The sequence below is a fragment of the Jaculus jaculus genome, chromosome 16 (genome assembly GCF_020740685.1).
Source record: "Jaculus jaculus isolate mJacJac1 chromosome 16, mJacJac1.mat.Y.cur, whole genome shotgun sequence".
NCBI lineage: Eukaryota > Metazoa > Chordata > Mammalia > Rodentia > Dipodidae > Jaculus > Jaculus jaculus.
Window position 1 is genome coordinate 26,149,464 of NC_059117.1, and position 18,309 is coordinate 26,167,772.

Consider the following 18,309-nt stretch of genomic DNA (forward strand, 5'->3'; position numbering starts at 1 on the left):
AGTTGGTACAGAAATCATAATCTGCTCCAAACATCACTGGGTCCATGATGGGTTGATAAATCTTACCCTCCTTAAATCTGAATCAAATTTCACTTTCACTGCCCTGTCCTTTCTCTATATAAAATAATGCTATATAATTATCTCTTGAAAATTTGTACGCTGCCCTCATTTGTAGCCTAACAATTGGATCAGCAAATCCACTTCATACAAGGTTTTCATATGTAATGAGCTACAACAAAATGGCAAGGTGAACAATGTACAAGCTTTTGTGTAGATAAGCCAGTTTTCAGCCTTAAAATTTCCAGTTTGGTTACGTTCAAGTTCTCCATCACCTATTATAGCTACTGAAAGCAGGTTAAAGAATCACAAAATCCTAAGGAAAGTCTTGGCTTCCTTTTATCTAGGTTTTTTGTTTTTAGTTAAGATATTCCTTTGCTAAAGTACGTTGTTTGTTTTCTCCCCAGTGCCAGGGATCATCTGAGGACCCCATACATTTGAGATGTTCTACCACACTTGAACTATGTTCCCAACACCTAAAGCTTATTCCTAAAATATTTCCATATCTTTGAGAGTACTTGGCTTATACAAAATAGTAATCAACAGTTATTAGACTGCTTGTCTCAGGATTGCCCTGTTTATCTGGGTGCTGGGGGTCTGAACATAGGTCCTCAGGCTTGTATGGCAAACGTTTTACCAACTGAGCCATCTCCCCAGCCCTTAAAATGCTTTTTGTTTTGTTTTGTTTTTTGTTTTTAATAGGAGTTGGGTAACAGGTCAGTGCTAGATGCTTGCCTATTGTGCAAGCCTTGGGTTCAGTTTCTAGCATTACAAAAAATTTTCATTTGCCAGGATAAGTTTTTTTTTTTCCTCAATATTTTTGTGTATTTGCAAGCGGAGAGAGAGCAAGAATGAGAATGGGCACACTGGGACATAGTGCTGCTACAAATGGACCCCAGACACATGTACCCCTTTTTGCATCTTGCTATATGTGGATACTGGGGAATCAAGCTCGGGTCATCAGGCTTTGCAAGCAAACTCCTTTAACTGCTGAGCCATCTCTCCAGCCCCCTAGGGTTTGGTGCAAAACATTTGACATTGGAAGAGTGTCATTAATTACTTACTCATCATGACTGTCAAGTGTGATAGAGTAATAATTTTGTCATAAATACAAACAATGGCCAGGCATAGTGGTACATGCCTTTAATATGTATTTTTTTTTATGAGTGAGAAAAGAGGCAGAGAGAAGGAGAGAGAGAATGGGTGCTCCGGGGCCTCCAGCCACTGCAAACGAACTCCAGACAAAATCCCAGCACTCGGTAGACAGGTAGGAGGATTGCTATGAGTTCGAGGCCATCCTGAGACTACATAGTGAATTCCAGATCAGCCTGGGCCAGAGTGAGACCCTGCCCCGAAAGGACCCCCCAAAAAAAACTGAAAAATAAAAACAACCAAACAATGATAGCATCAGAAATAATGAAGTACAAAAATATTTTTTTGAGGTATAGATGATTAAAACAGCATTTAGTTAATGACTTGGAATCTTGGCTATATTATATTTGATATTAATTTTTTTTTTCATTTTGGTTTTTCGAGGTAGGGTCTTACTCTAGCCCAGGCTGACCTGGAATTCACTATGGAGTCTCAGCGTGGCCTCAAACTCATGACAATCCTCCTACCTCTGCCTCCTGAGTGCTGGGATTAAAGGCATGCACCACCACGCCTGGCTTGATATTAAATTTTTTGTTAGTTGATTTGAAGCAGGATCCTTCCCTCCCTCCCTCTGTTTGTGTCTCGGGCTTGCCTGTGTCCCGGAGGTTCGAACCGGGGTCCTTTGATTTCAGAGTCAAAGGCTCTAACCTCTAAGCCATCTCCCGCTCCTCCCTCTATTTGAAAGAGGCACATAGTAATGGGCACACCAGGACCTCCAGCCACTGCAAATGAACTCCAGATGCATGCACCACCATGTGCACCTGGCTTACGTGGGTTCTGGGTAATCGAACCTGGGTCCTTAGGCTCTTCAGGCAAGCACCTTACCCGCTAAGTTGTCTCTCCAGGCTGAAGCAGGATTTCCTCTATCCAGGCGACCTCCAGCCTCCTGTGTGCTGGGATTACAAGTATGCACCACCACGCCTGCATAGAGGTTCTAATTTTATCTTTAAGGTTTAAATTTACATTGCTATGTACTGCACAAAAGTAATGGTGCCTGTTCTTATTAAAGAATGTGTGCTGAGATGCAGTGTGATATCTTGTGCAATGGCCATAGAAGACCATGCTTAGATACTGAAGTGACTTCCTACTTTCATCCTGGTCTCTATGCTACACTCTGCCTTAGTTTCCTCATTTGTAATTTGAGGATTATATCCACCATTGGGGTTTCATTGAATAAAAGGAGCAAAGGAAACAGTAGTCGGCAGAAGGCTTGTCATCTAGTGAGCATTCAGTAGATTGTTAGAAGCCAGAATATTTTCTGACAGATGCATTTGAAGAAGAGATTTTCTGGAGGCCTATGACAGAAAGTCTCTTGGTTTGGTTTTCTTAGCTCTTGTGTATCAGCACCATGTGGTAGTTTAGTGGAACTTGAGACAGTTTCCCTATCCTTAATTCTCCTGAGATCTAGGTCATTTTTCTAGATGTGTAAAGCACTGCTCTGTTTTTAACACAGTATAATCTTAATCACTAAGAAAAAAATTATAAAATTTTGGTTATTTTTCTGGTATTGTCATAAAATAGAGTACCTCACTTTACAGTGATTAAAAATCTGAAACTGCAGCACTTGTGAGGCAGAGGTAGGGGGATTGCTGTGAGTTCGAGGCCACCCTGAGATTACAGAGTGAATTCCAGTTCAGCCTGGGCTAGAGTGAGAGCCTACCTCTAACCCCCCCCCTAAAAAAAGGAGAAAGAAATCTGTAAGTTGGGGTTCTTCTGAATGTGTCAAGCTTATCAATAACTAATAATTTACCAGGTAGGAACCTGTATGTCCTTCTGGGAAAAGTGGCCAGTATTTGGGGCTGGCCTAATATTATTGATGATGATGGCACATATTTGCATTTGTTGGCAGATTTGTATGCTGTTATTTTCCACTTACTTCCTGGGTTTTTGTTGTTTTGTTTTTTGTACAGGGGGAGAATATAGGGCCTAGCACATGCTGGGCAAGTGCTTCCCATTGAGCTGTGTCCCCAAGCCTTCTGGTCTTGTTCTTGTCTTTCTGTTTGTATTTCTTTTTTTCTCATTTTTTGGTTTGTTTGTTTGTTTCCAAAGTAGGGTCTTGTGGCCCAGGCTGACCTGTAATTCATTGTGTAGTCCCAGGCTGGCCTGGAACTCACAGCAATCCTCCTACCTCTGCCTCTCCAGCTCCTCAGACCTTCTTTATATGGATGTGTAGTAAGGAAGAAATTGATGCACTGGTGAAGGAGACTTATCATCTGGAGTACTGTCCCATCTCCTATGTTCATTCAATATATATTACAGTATTGTTTCCAAATGATTGAAACTGACATAAATTAACACCGTAGTGAACTAGAAACATTAGCATTGTCTAGGCTCCACTCCAGGCCTAGGAATGTAAAGTTCACTGAGCCAAGCAATCTGTGTTCTTATTATACTTCTAGATGATTCGGACACTCATAAAAGTTAACCAGCCGAGCATGGTGGTGCATGCCTTCAGTCGCAGCACTCGGGAGGCAGAGATAGGACGCTGTGAGTTTGAGGCCACCTTGAGACTACAGAGTGAATTCCAGGTCAGCCTGGGCTAGAATGATACCTTACCTCAAGAAAACAAAACAAAACAAAAAGTTAACTCTTTCATAAATAAATAACTAAAAATATTTTTTAAAACTTTTATGAAAAAGGGCTAAAGAGATGGCTTAGCAGTTAAGACATACCCAGGATCAATTCTCCAGGACCCACATAAACCAGATGCAGAAGGCGGCACATGCATCTGGAGTTTATTTGCAGTGGCTAGAGTCCCCGGTGTGCCCATTCATGTGCTCGCTCTCTCTCTTTCTCATAAATAAATAATCAAATATTTTTAAAAGTTAACCATTGTATTAACAAGGAACCTAATTATTTCTTTTGCTAAAAAATTAAGATAGAGCTGGACATAGTGGTGCATGTTTTTAATCCCAGCACTGGGCAGGTAGGAGGATCGCCATGAGCTCAAGGCCACCCTGAGACTACATAGTGAATTCCAGGTCAGCCTGGGCTAGAGTGGATGCCCCTAATGGTGTACATTCTCACAGTTAGCCTCCACTCCCCATAGACTAGGATTTGAGCTTTAACCCATGGAACTTTGGTACAAATTTTATGTCCAAACTATAGCACTAACAAACACTTAGAGTTTGAGGATGTGGCTCACTTAGTGATGTGCTTGTCTAGCATGAATGAGCTCAGGATTTAAAAAAAAAGGGGGGTGGTTAAAAATAAAACAACAGGGCTGGAGAGATGGCTTAGTGGTTAAGCGCTTGCCTGTGAAGCCTAAGGACCCCGATTCAAGGCTCGGTTCCCCAGGTCCCACGTTAGCCAGATGCACAAGGGGGCGCACGTGTCTGGAGTTCGTTTGCAGTGGCTGGAAGCCCTGGCGCACCCATTCTCTCTCTCTCCCTCTATCTGTCTTTCTCTCTGTGTCTGTCGCTCTCAAATAAATAAATAAAAAATGACCAAAAATAAAAATAAATAAATAAATAAAACAACAACAATAAAAAAAAAAAAACAGGATCATGGGATGGGGGCACATACCTGTAGTATCAGGGTAGAGACAGGAGGATCAAGAGTTTAAGGCTGGGGGCTGGAGAAATAGATTAGTGGTTATGGCACTTGCTCATGAAGCTTAAGGAGCCATGATTGATTCTCCAGATTCCAAGTAAGCCAGGTGCACAAGGTGGTGCATGCATCTGTAGTTCGTTTGCAGTAGCTAGAGGCCCTGGTGTACTCATTCTTACTTTCTCTCTCTCTTTTTCTCTCCCTCTCTCTGCCTCTAATATATAAATAAAAATAAATCTTAAAAAAAGTTTAAGGTTGGGGCTGGGAAGATGGCTCAGCAGTTAAAGGTGCCTGCTTGCAAAGCCTACTGACTTGGGGTCAATTCCCCAGCATCCATATAAGGCCAGATGCACAAAGTGGTGCATGTGTCAAGTTCATTTACAGGTACAAGTGGCCCTAGAGTGCCCATTCTCTCTCTAGTAAATAAAATTTATTACTGTTTGTATATTTATTATGCCTTGAGTTTGTGGCCAACTTGGGCTACATGAACAAAACCAAACTGGGATGGGAGATGGTTCAGTTGGTAAAGTGCTTGCTGTGTACGCATGAGGACCTGAGTCTACAGCCCCAGCACCCATGTAGAAGCTATATTACAGTCCTTTGTAGTTGATTAAGGCCATTTATGTTTCAATTGCCCCATCTTTAGAGAATGGAGTCCTTTGCACACAGACTCTGATATATTTCTAGGATCCCAGATCCTCTCAGTGGGAAATAGTATTCAGAAACACAGCTTAGATGTCTATGTTTGTCAGGGCTCTATGCCTTTTAGGCTCTTTTTTTTTTTCCATTTTTTATAGATACATCATTAATTCATACTGATACTTCTAATTCCAAGCTTTAAATTTAGAATAGCAGTGATTTTATTTAACCTCGGGGAGATTACTTAGCCATTTTTACTCATGCTATCAAACCCAGTTTTTAATAACATAAGCTTATTCCTTTGTTTTATTCCATTCACCAGAGACTCAAAATTATACAATGGTGCTACTAACAATATGGTAATTAGAAGTGTTTTAGGTTGAATTCCTTGTCTTAGATTCATCACAGTGGGGTAACACAAATTCTTATATTTTCAGGTCACATGGAATTATATGCAGTTATGCCACCAATTGGTACACAAATAGGTGCATTTGTTTCCTAAAGTTTTCCTTTGCTTTGTACAAGTGTTGACTCTGGTGTATTTGACATGTCATGTTCTTTCAGAATATTGAAGATAGTTGACTTGGGATAAAAAATTTCATACACAGTATTTTAGGAGCCTCTCATTTATAAACTGAGATGTATGAATATATATTCTACAATCAAAAACATTTTTTTTTCCACTTCAGGTTTAATACTCATACCAGGCAGTTTTGGAGTTTATGTGGGAGACATCTGATATAGAATATCTGGTTGAAAAAGAACATTCCTAATGAAGCTATGTTTTGTCAACAAGAGTATAAATATTTGTTTTATTTTCTCCTGCATTTTGTAATGCATTACTAAATGACCGACTAAATAGAATATGATCAGAAATCGGGGCACACAGTGAAACAAAGGGTTGTTTATTTTCCATAGTTTTTTTTTGGTGGTTTCACTCTAGCTTTGGCTGACCTGAAATTCACTCTGTATCTCAGGGTAACCTTGAACTATGGCGATGCTCCTACCTCTCAAAGTGTTTGTGTGTGTGTGTGTGTGTTTTAAAGAGGCAGAGAAAGAGAGAGAGAGGGGGAATTGTCTATGCCAGGGCCTCAGCCACTGAAATTCCACTCCAGATACTTGTGCTACCTAGTACACATGTGCTACCTTGTGCTTGCATTACCTTGTGCATCAGCTTACTTGGGACCTGGAGAGTTGAACGTGGGTCCTTAGGCTTCAAAGGCAAGTGCCTTAACCTCTAAGCTATCTCTCCAGTCCCAAAGCGTTTTTAAGTATTAAAATAAGAAGTGCAGACAGGAGTGGTGGCTCACATCTATAAATCTCAGCTTGTGGGAGGCTGAGGTAGGAGTATCACTGGGTGAGTTCTGGGTAGTCTGGACTAGAGTGAGAGCCATCTTCAAAAAAGAAGGAGCAAAAGGAGAGCCAGGGAGGGAGAGGGAGAAGAAGAGAACGAAGAGGAGAAGGAGAAAGGAGGAGGTATTTATTCTCTTTAATCTATCACCTACCTAGGGATAATCTTGAAATGAGCCAGTGACAAAATGAGTTCCCTAGATGATTTTTCCATGCTGGCTCCATGCCCAGATGGCTTAAGGAACTTTAAATTATCCCTAGACTTTATTGCAGTGATTTTGAGTCAAATCTTTAGTGGGGGCTGGGGAGGGAAGGAATTTCCATTTTCATTCTTCCTAGGAATTTTAGCACAGTTTTCTCAGCTAGATTTAAACACCATTGTTTTAGAACTTAAAAGTTTGGGTCTGGGAAATGCCCGAGGCGATACTTGGAGTGGTAGGAATGAAGGGCTCACAGGTAGGACTGGACGACGTAAACATTACTTGGCTCTCTTGGATGCCTTTCCTTCCTTTTTTTTTTTTTTTTTTTTTTAGAGGTAGTATCTCACTCTAGCCCAGGCTGACCTGGAATTCACTATGTAGTCTCAGGCTGGCCTTGAACTCCTGGTGATCCTCCTATATATGCCTCATGAGTGTTGGGATTAAAGGTGTGTGCCACCATACTTTTCCTACTGTGCAGTGCAGTTCCTTTTCATGGTCTAGGCATATCAATCTGAAAACATTACCTGACCCAGGGAGGTGTCAGATCAGCTGGGTACTCTGAGTAGTCTAGGGAAAGGCAGTGTTGTATAGAGACTCTGAGCTCATACATACTTTATCAAGAGGTAGAAGATGTCTTAGCACTTGATAAGTTATCCTGGGAGGTTCAGAGCAGTCAGCCGTTTTGATAAAACATTGCTGCTAATAGCAGGGTTGCTTCTGTAGTCCTTGTATCACTGGTTCCAGTAAGCATGGCCATCATCATCATTTTGGGGGCTAGCAGGTATGATAAGGAAAAATGAAAGGTTCTGATTTTAGCAATACCTGTATGTACCAGCAAGGGCAAAATGGCTTATTGCCAATAGACCAAACCCCAGGCACATTGATTCATCAAATAAGTAAACAAAATACTTTCATTCAATTAGTTTGACAGAAAAAGATGGCCATTCTTGTCAATGTCAATGTGTCAATAATTCCATGTAATAAACTGAATTTTTTATTACATTTTGCAGGCAATGCTCAAATTTGACAGACATGACTGATTACAAATTCCCTGCCATCTTCCCACTGTAAAATCCTACCTCTCTTACAGGATTATGTTATGAAAGAAACATTGTAAATCATCTCAAATGGATTGTGGAAAATAGATTAAACATTTAAGAAGTATGTGGGACTTTAAAAAAATATTTATTTGAGTGTGTGTGTAAGAGAGAGAGAAAGACAGATAGAGAAGGAGTAAATTGTAGTTCAAGACCTTGAACAATTGCAAATGAACTCCAGACGCATGTACCATCTTGTGCATCTGGCTTACGTAGGTCCTGGGGAATCCAACTTGGGTCCTTTGGCTTTGCAGGCAAGTGCCTTAACTGTGAAGCCATGTCCCTAGCCCATATGTGGGACTTTAAAATGTATTTTTAATTTATTAATTAGAGAGAGAGAGAGAGAGAGAGAGAGAGGAGAGGGGCACACAGAGAATGGACACAGCAGGGCCTGTAGCCACAGCAAATGAACTCCAGATGCATGTGTGACCTTGTGCATCTGGATTATGTGGATACTGGGGATTCGAACCTAGGTCCTTAGGTTTTGCGGGGAAGCATGTTAACCCCTCCATCCCTTATTTGAAAAGTATATGAATGAATACCTCATGCTTCCAGGGGTGTTGGATACAGCTATAAGCATAATGGGTGGGTATTGTATCTGCTTCCTTTGTAAGAAAATCAGTTCTTCAGGGGTGGAATTTTGTGTGTATGTGACTGTATATGGAGGCCAGAGGACAACTGTAGATTGTCAGTCCTCAAGAATGTCATCTACTTTTTTTTCTTTTGAGACAATGTCTTTCATTGGCCTGGAATATGACCAATTAGGAAAGACTGGCTGGTTAGAGGGCCCCATGAATCTGTTTGTCTCTGCCTCTCCATCTTGGGATTACAAAAACATGCTATCATGTTTGACATTTTTAGTGGGTTTTGGAGATTGAACTCAGGGCTTCATGATGATTACAAGTCACACACTGTACATACTGAGCTATCTCCTCAGCCCAAGGATGAAATTTTTTATGTTATGAGAGAGAGAGAGAATTGGCATGCCAGGGCCTCCAACCATTGCAATCGAACTTCAGATGTGTGTGCCGTGCCACCTTGTGCACATGTGCGACCTTCCATGCTTGTGTCTCCTGTGTGGCAGGCTTATATGGGACCTGGAGAGTCAAACATGGGTCCTTAGGCTTCACAGGCAAGTGCCTTAGCTGCTAAACCACTTCTCTAGCCTAAGGATGAAATTTTAAAACATTTATTTATTTATTTATTTGCATTTGGCTTTATGTGGGTACTGGAGAACCAACCCAGGTCACTAGGCATTGTAGGCAAGCACCTTAACTGCTAAGCCATCTTTCCAGCCTCAAGGATGAAATTTTTGTTGTCTCATGTTTATCTCTTAAAGGACTACATGACAGCCAGACATGGTGGCACACATCTTTAATTCCAGTACTCAGGAGGCAGAGGTAAAAGATCATAGTGAGTTTGAGGCCAGCCTGAGACTACATAGTGAATTCCAGGTTAGCCTTGGCTAGAGTGTGACCCTACCTTCAAAAAAACCACAAAAAAGTTTTAAGACGACTACATGACATATAATGAATACATATATTAATGAGATCAGACAAAAGTTGGAAAAAAAATAAAAATATGAAAAGCTGTATGAAAGAGAGAAAGGGCAAAACATGAGAAAAAAATGGGGCTGACTTCTGTTGAGAAATTGTCCGGAGAAGATTTTCTGATCTGTATGAAGAGCTATAAGATTAGGAAGAGGAGCACTTCAAAAAGAGAGAATATTATGTGTGAAGGACAAGATGGAAAATCTCCTGGTAGAGTTGAGTAGAACAGCATGCTGAGAACTAGAGAGCAAGCAAGGCGGGCCATGAAACTAGAGAGTGAGAAGAAGGCATTTACCTAGGGTGAAAACTGTCTTTAATAAACACTTATATTCCATTTTTACATATCTGCTTAAAACCTACTGACATTTGTATTCAAATCTATCATCTTTCTCCATTGATTTCACCATTTCTATGTTTCTTATCCCTTTTCTTTCTCTTACAATTGTTATTTTTATTCTTTTTTTATTAACTTTTTTTTGAGGTATGGTCTCAGTTTAGCCTAGGCTGACCTGGAATTCACTATGTGGTATCAGGGTAGCCTTGAACTCACAGTGATCCTCCTACCTCTGTCTCCTGTGTGCTGGGATTAAAGGTATGCATCACTACACACTTATTGTTTGTTTGTTTTGTATTTTTGTTGTTGTTACCATATTTAAACCATACATCTTTACTGATTATAGCCTAATGTAAATTAATTTTTGCCACTTAGACTTTTTAACTTTTGTATTTTTTGCATATATTTTAGTATGATTGGTGGGTTTTTGAATGCCATCTTCCTCCAGAGCAACTTACATTGCTACTCTCTGTAGAGGTTGAGTTCTATCCTCTCTCTGCGCTCTTATCCTTTCCCCCAAGTCCACGGTATTTCCACAGCTCTCAGGTGCCTTCAAGCAGTTTTATAAATGAACATTATCTAGCTTTTACAATTTCTCTCACATGTAAAATTACTCTGAAGCAGTGAAAATAAAAATAATAATTATCATAGAACAATAGGAAAGCTGAACTTTGTCGGTATAAGCCTGCAATTCTAGGTACTGGGGAAGCCTGCCCAGACTACAGGGTAAGTTCAAGACCTAGACAATGTGGTGAGAACTTGTTTTAAAATGAAAACAAACAACCAGAAGTAAAAAGAAAGCTAGAGAAACAACTTAGGAGTCAAGTGCTGGCCTAGCATGTGTGAGGTCCAGCTTTAGTTCTCAGAACTAGAAAACAAGCAAGCAAATAAATAAGCCAACAGAAAAGAGAAAGCGGGGGGAGGGGGGGGAGCGTGCGCGCGCGCGTGTGTGTGTGTGTGTGTGTGTGTGTGTGTACAGTATTGCGTGTGTGTGAATGTTCTTATGTGTGTAGGGTCTCTCACTGAACCTAGAGCTCACCAACCTGGCTAGGCTAGCTAGTTAGCAATCCCCAGAGATCCTCCTGTCTCCACCTCCCCAGCACTGAAATGACAGTTGTGCATCACCACATCTGGCTTTTAAGTGGGTTCTGGGATCCAAATATAAGTCCTTAGGCTTGCATAGCAAGCAGTTTACCAACTGTGCCATCATCTCCCTAGTGCTATTGGGAGTTTTAAGTAAGTAGTTGATAACAATCTGATTCTCATTTTAGTATTATCAAGTTGTTAAAAAGATTTTTTTCTTTCTTTTTTAACTTTTCTTTTTTTTTAGAGAGAGAGTGAGACAGAGTGGGAGAATTGGTGGTCAGGGTCTCAGCCATTGCAATTGAACTCCAGACGCTTGCACCACCTAGTGGGCATGTGCGACCTTGTGCTTATCTCACCTTTGTGCATCTGGCTTATGTGGGATCTGGAGAGTTGAACTTGGGTCCTTAGGTCTTGTGGACAAGCACCTTAACCTCTAAGCCATCTCTCTAACCTGACTTGTTTCTTTTTTTGTTTTTTAATTATTTATTTATTTATTTGAGAGCGACAGACACAGAGAGAAAGACAGATAGAGGGAGAGAGAGAGAATGGGCGCGCCAGGGCTTCCAGCCTCTGCAAACGAACTCCAGACGCGTGCGCCCCCTTGTGCATCTGGCTAACGTGGGACCTGGGGAACCGAGCCTCGAACCGGGGTCCTTAGGCTTCACAGGCAAGCGCTTAACCGCTAAGCCATCTCTCCAGCCCCCTGACTTTTTTCTTTTTAAAAGAGAGGTTGTTTAGTGGTTAAGGCATTTGCCTGAAAAGCTAAAGGATCCCAGTTTGATTCTCCAGGACCCACATAAGTCAGATGCACATGGGGGCACATGCATTTGGAGTTAATTTGCAGTGGCTGGAGGCCCTGGCATGCCCATTCTCTCCTTCTTTCTTTCTCTCTCTCTCTCTCTGCCTCTTTCTCCCTATCAAATAAATAAATAATTTTTTAAATATTGTATTTATTTATTTGAGAGGGAGAGAGAGCCTCTAACTACTGTGAACAAAGCCAAAGGACCCACGTTTGATTCCCCAAGACCTATATAAACCACATGCATAAGGTGTCACATGTGTCTGGAGTTTGTTTGCAGTGGCTGGAGGCCCTAGCATGCCCATTCTCTCCCTCTTTCTCTCTCTCAAATAAATAAAAATAAGAAATAAGTAAATAAACAATGAATTTTTTTAAAAAAAATTTGTTATTTGGGTGTGGTGGTGCATGCCTTTAATCTTAGCACTTGGGAAACACAGGTAAGAGGATTGGTGTGAGTTTGAGGCCAGCCTGAGACTACATAGTGATTTCCAGGTCAGCCTGGGCTCAAAGAAGACCCTTCTCTCAAAATACTTAGTAGCAGAGGCCAGTAAGTTAAAAAGGAGATATAAAGGGAAGAGAAAGGAAGGGAGGAGGGTACTTAATAGGTTGGTATTGTATATATGTAAGTACAATGATTGAGATGGGGAGGTAATATGATGGAGAATGGAATTTCAAAGGGGAAAGTGTGGGGGGGCGGTGGAGGGAGGGCATTACCATGGGATATTTTTTATAATCATGGAAAATGTTAATAAAATTGTGAAAAGAAAACAATAACAACAACAAAGAATGAGGGCTGGAGGGATGGCTTAGCAGTTAAGGCATTTGCCTGTGAAGCCAAAGGACCCAGGTTCAATTCTCCAGGACCCACATAAGCTAGATGCACAAGGGGCACATGCGTCTGGAGTTCATTTGCAGTGTCTAGAGGCCCTGGTGTGCCCATTCTCTCTCTATGTGTGTCTCGCTTATCTCTATCTCTCTCTGCTTGCAAATAAATAAATAAAAATTTTAGAAAACTGAAAAAAAATTCTTTTAGTTGGGTGTGGTGGTGCATAACTTTAATCTTAGCACTTGGGAAACACAGGTAAGAGGATTACTGTGAGTTTGAGGCCAGCCTGAGACTACATAGTGAATTCCAGGTCAGGCTGGACTCAAAGAAGACCCTTCCCTCAAAAAAAGAAAAAGAAAGAAAGAAGGAAAGAAAGAAAAAGGAAACAAAAAGAAAGAAAAAAGAAAACCAGCAATGAAAAAACCAAATCTTTTCCTTAAATGTTTCTGAAAGTTTTCATTTTTATTATTTATTTATTTTGTTTTTTTGAGGTAGAGTTTCACTGTCATCTAGGATGACCTGGAATTCACTATATAGTCTCAGGTTGGCCTCGAACTCATGGCAGTCTTCCTACTTCTGCCTCTGGAGTGCTGGGATTAAAGGCGTGTGCCACCATGCCTGGCAAAATTTTCATTTTGTGTGTATGTGTACGTGACTGTGGTGTGAGCATATATGTGCAGATATGTGCCCTCTGCATGGATGTGGAGGCTTGAGGAGATTGTCCGTTGCTTATCCAAGTGTTTCTTTAAGGTGGAGTCTCTGAACCAGAGCTGTAGTTCTTGTGAGCTCCAGCAAGTCCAGCTCAACAGGACTTGGGTTATAAAAGTGCAAGCCCGCTTTGTATGTGGGTGCTGGGGAATTGAACTCACTTGATCTTGGGCCTTCTTGAGCCTTCATGCTTGCATGGCTAGTGCACTTAATTGCAGTTAATGAGCCATCTCCCCAGCCTCAGGTTTTCTTTTTTATCTATATTTTTGATACTGTTTTCATGGCCTTAACTCTACTCAGTGGCTTGGAGTTTTGGTTTTTATCTTTTTATTTAATATTTTTTTGTATTTTCTTTTTAAAATTAATTAATTAATTTTTTATTGAAAACTTCCATAATTGTAAACAATATCCCATGGTAACTCTCTCCCTCCCCTACTTTCCCCTTTGAAACTCCACTCTCTATCATATCCCCCCATCTAATATTTTTTATTATTTATTTATTTATTTTATTTAAGAGAGAGTGAGAAAGAGGCAGAGAGAGAAGCAGAGAGAGGAATAGTGAAACAGAGAGTGGGGGTGCCGGGGCCTCCAGCCACTGCAAACAAGCTCCAGACTCATGTGCCATCTTGTGAATCTGGCTAACATGGGTCCTGGGGAAATGAAACCTGGGTCCTTAGGTTTCATAGGCAAGCGCCTTAACCACTAAGCCATCTCTTCACATCTTACTTTCTTGATCCTCTGAGGTCCATGTAACATATCAATATCAGATTCTTTTCCCAGAGAGCCAGTTTATGGAAAAAAATCTACATTTTGAACAAGTATTTGGAATAAACAAATTAAGTAATTGTTCTTGGTTTTACCCTTTTGTCTAAGACCCAGTGTCTGCTGGTATACCTACCTGCTGCAGTTATCAGTTTCAAACATACTTTAACTTCTTGATCTGATTTGACCCTACCTAGTAGGACATTTTTGTTTGTTTGTTTGTTTTCTTTTTATGAGCTCATTAAACTTACGGCTTTGTGCATCGTGGGCAAGCACTCTGTCACTGAGCTATAGTCACAGATGTCCCTCTTTACTATATTTTCAACATGTGAATCCCTTCTGTCTCCTGGAGTGGTTATTTTTCATTTTTCTAGGTTTGAAATGTTATAACTTCAGATGTTAGGTAGGTAGGAAGTAGGAAAAAGTTGACGATAAGAGTGACGGTAATGACTTGTAAAACTCATTAAGTGAAAGTATGCTATTAGTAAGAAAAGGATTCTCAAACCAGATTGCTTGGGTAAAAATGCTTATATTATTTATTTACTTGTTTGTTTGTTCATTTGTTTATTGCTGTTTATCAGCTTTATAACTTTGAATAGCTTACTTAACCCCTATGGAACACATTATTTTCAACTGTAAAATGGGAACTGGGATAACAATAATATACCAATTTTGAGTTATTACTACAAGAGTCAATATATGCTAAGTATTTAGAATCTTGCCCTATCCTTAGCATACCTTCAATGAATTGTTATTAGCTTACAAATGAAGTTTTATCTGGTGTATGCCAGATACAGTGGTGCTTCATAGAAGATTATCTGCAGTCCCTGGCATTCTTTCGAGCAATGCCCGTTCAGACCATGTTCAGAGGAGAGGAGTGGAGCTCCGACTCAGAGATCACGTTCATATGCATGCCAATTCTACGTATGGCAACCTGCGGTTAGAGCCGTGCTTGATAGAAACAAATAAGCACATGTTTACTTCACACAGTGTTGGAAGAGGAAAGGGCTGATTTCAGCACAAATAATCAAGAGACTTTTGAGGTGACAGCAAAACCATGGGCTTCTTGGTGGCAGAAACAAATGTTCAGGAGTGCTGACTGGAAGGGAGAAGCCAACCAGCGACAGTCAAGCGCTAGCTCCATTGAATTCCTCTGACCCCGTTGTAATTGAAAGTCACATGGATGTGACGGCACAGCCATGCTGAAGGTCGGTGGCCTGGGGCTTCACAGGTGTCGCGTCATACTAAATTGGCTATGATCACAAACAGGATGTCATTGTCATGCCTTTCAAACCACAGAGCAGTAATTAGGTAATGCGTGGACACCTGGATTCGCCCTCCCCTGAGTTTAGTTTAGTTTTTTTTTTTCTTTACGAGCTTTAACCTCTGAAAAAGAACTCCATTTCCTTATAAGCACTGTATTTGGACATGTGCAGTATTATGTACAACAATGTGGGTGACATGTGAATATTAAATATCAATAACACTGCTCCAAATTTACTGGCGAGGCGTTTGGTGAGTCAACACTTACTGCGTGTTCACAGTGTGTAAACTTGACTCGACAAATGTCTCACAGTTGGCTACTAGGATATTCATCTACTGGAGTCGTGGTCACAGACCAACGAGTTTTTCTTTTTTCCTTTTTCACTTTTGAGTTTGGAACAATTTCAAACTTGAGAAGAGTTACAGGGATACAACATGTGCAAATGCTTTGCTAAAGACTTCCTCCAGAGTTTGGTTGTTGTTGGAATTATGTCCTTTGTAACAGAAGGACAGGATAAGGATGAAGTCCTGGGTTGTCGGGTGTAACCTGGAATAGCTCCTCCTTCCTTTCCTGACCCTCATGCCTTGCTCTTTATGAAGAGTATAAACTAGTTTTACATACAGTCCCTGAGTGTGGGCTTCTGTAGTGTTCCTCATTATTATATCCAAGGAAACTGATTTTTGGGACATAATTTCACAAAAGTAGTGCTTTGCTCTTTTCTTACAGACGAAGTTATCATTTCCCCCATTCCTGTTATTTCAGTTTCTGAGATTTCTCTATTGTAAACATATTTAAAAAATGCAATTAGTAATTTTGTGAAGAGGGATTATAAATTGAAAGATCTTTGTTTTATTTATTTACTTATGTTTTTTTTTTTGAGGTAGGGTTTCACTCTAGTCCAGTCCAGGGTGACCTGGAATTCAGTGTGTAGTCTCATGGTGGCCTTGAACTCATGGTGATCCTCCTACCTCTGCCTCCCAAGTGCTAGGATTAAAGGCGTGCGCCACCATGCCCAGTGAAAGATCTTATTTCTACACTTTTAGTATTCATCGTTATTTTTGGCTTGATAGAAAAATTCTGAATGTCATTCTTTTTATATTACTTCGTGTGAAGCTCGTATGTATGTATGTATGTATGTATGTATGTATGTATGTAATTAGGGTTTCATAAATTCCCATATTGCTTAGTGAACTATAATTCAGTTTATCATTATTTACTTTGATGATCAAATTGTCTCAAATTTGGCTAGTAGGAGTGAGCACGTTCAGGCCAACCTCTCTGTACATGCTTTGCCATTTGTTTTTGTTTACACAGGGTCTTGAATTCACTATGTAACCAAGTATGACCTTGAACTCTTGTTCTTCCTGGCTCTGCTCCTGAATGTTGGGTGTTTTTGTCTGTTGAGACAGGGTCTCACTATTCAGCCCAGGTTGGCCTGGAACTTGCCATTCTCCTGGGATTACAGGCATGTGCTACCATGTCCAGCTTGACTTCTGTGTCTATTAGACATGTCCATATCATGCTTTGAGCATTTCTGGCGTATCTGGCATAGTCATATGATCCAAGTTCATTTCCTTTTCTTGGTCTTGGGACTAGGATCAGCCACTTCTTCAAGAAGCTTTGTTTCTCCCAGTATTAGCATTTCGAAAATAACTGCTGGATGGTATATACGCTCATTACTATGGACATACTACTGCTTCCAGGTCTTGTGAAAAACTGACATTTATTATATACTGCTAGTCCCTATGCACATATGTGTGTATGTATGTGTGACCATGCACATTGATATGTTTACGTATGATCATGAACATGCATCCATACTTCCAATTCCTGTTTCTTATCACCACAGGGCTCACTGTAGATTTCCTTCATTGTTTTAGTGTCCTCCTTCTCTATTAGTATGGAGAAAATGGCCTCCATTGTCTTAATATACTCATTGCTCAATTCTCCTATATGTGGTCAGTATATCAAGTTAGGTAGACTGTCTTCTTATGCAACTGTATACTGGCTTTTCATTAAATAGTAAGAGATAGAAAGAAGGTGTGGTGGCACATGCCTTTAATCCCAGCACTCAGGAGGCAGAGGTAGGAGGATCACTGTGAGTTGGAGGCCACCTTGACACTACATAGTGAATTCCAGGTCAACCTGGGCTAGAGCAAGGCCCTACCTCAAAAAACTAACTAAATAAATAAATAAAGATAAAAAATTTAAAAAGAAAGAAAGAAAGAAGGGTAAATGGAGAGAGTTGGAAGAAAGGAATAGAATAAATAATACATTTTGAAATATAAGTTAGGATTTAAATAGATTTTTTACAGGTGTTGGGGAGATGGACCAGCAGTTAAAGGTACCGCTGGGCCAGGTGCAATTCCCCAGCCATCTACATAAGCCAGACTCAGAATGTGGCACAAGCATGTGTTTGTTTGTAGCAACAAGAGACCATGCATATACATACATACTTTTTCTTCTCACTTTAAAGAGGGCTAGGGAAGATTAGACACAGAAAGGGTATGCTTGTGCCTAGGACAGTTACTGAGCAACAGGAAACACCACTATTCCTCCCAGCCTTCCTGAGAGTTTCTCCCAGACCCTACGTTGGGGTATTCGGCATATTTTGAGTATAACTGCTGACTTTGCAATGAATCTAAATTTTATCATATTCAATAGCATATAAATTTGGCTTGTATGTTTTTTAATGACTACTTCTTTTAAATATTTTTATTAAATTTAATTAATTAATTAATTTGAGAGAGAGAGTGAGAGAGAGATGAGAATAGGCATGCCAGAGCCTTCAGCTACTGCAAATGAACTCTAGGTGCAAGAGCTATCTTTTGCATCTGGCTTATGTGGGTCCTGGAGAATCAAACCTGGATCCTTTGGCTTTGCAGGCAAATGCTTTAACCACTAAACCATCTCTCCAGCTGGAGGTCCTGTCACGC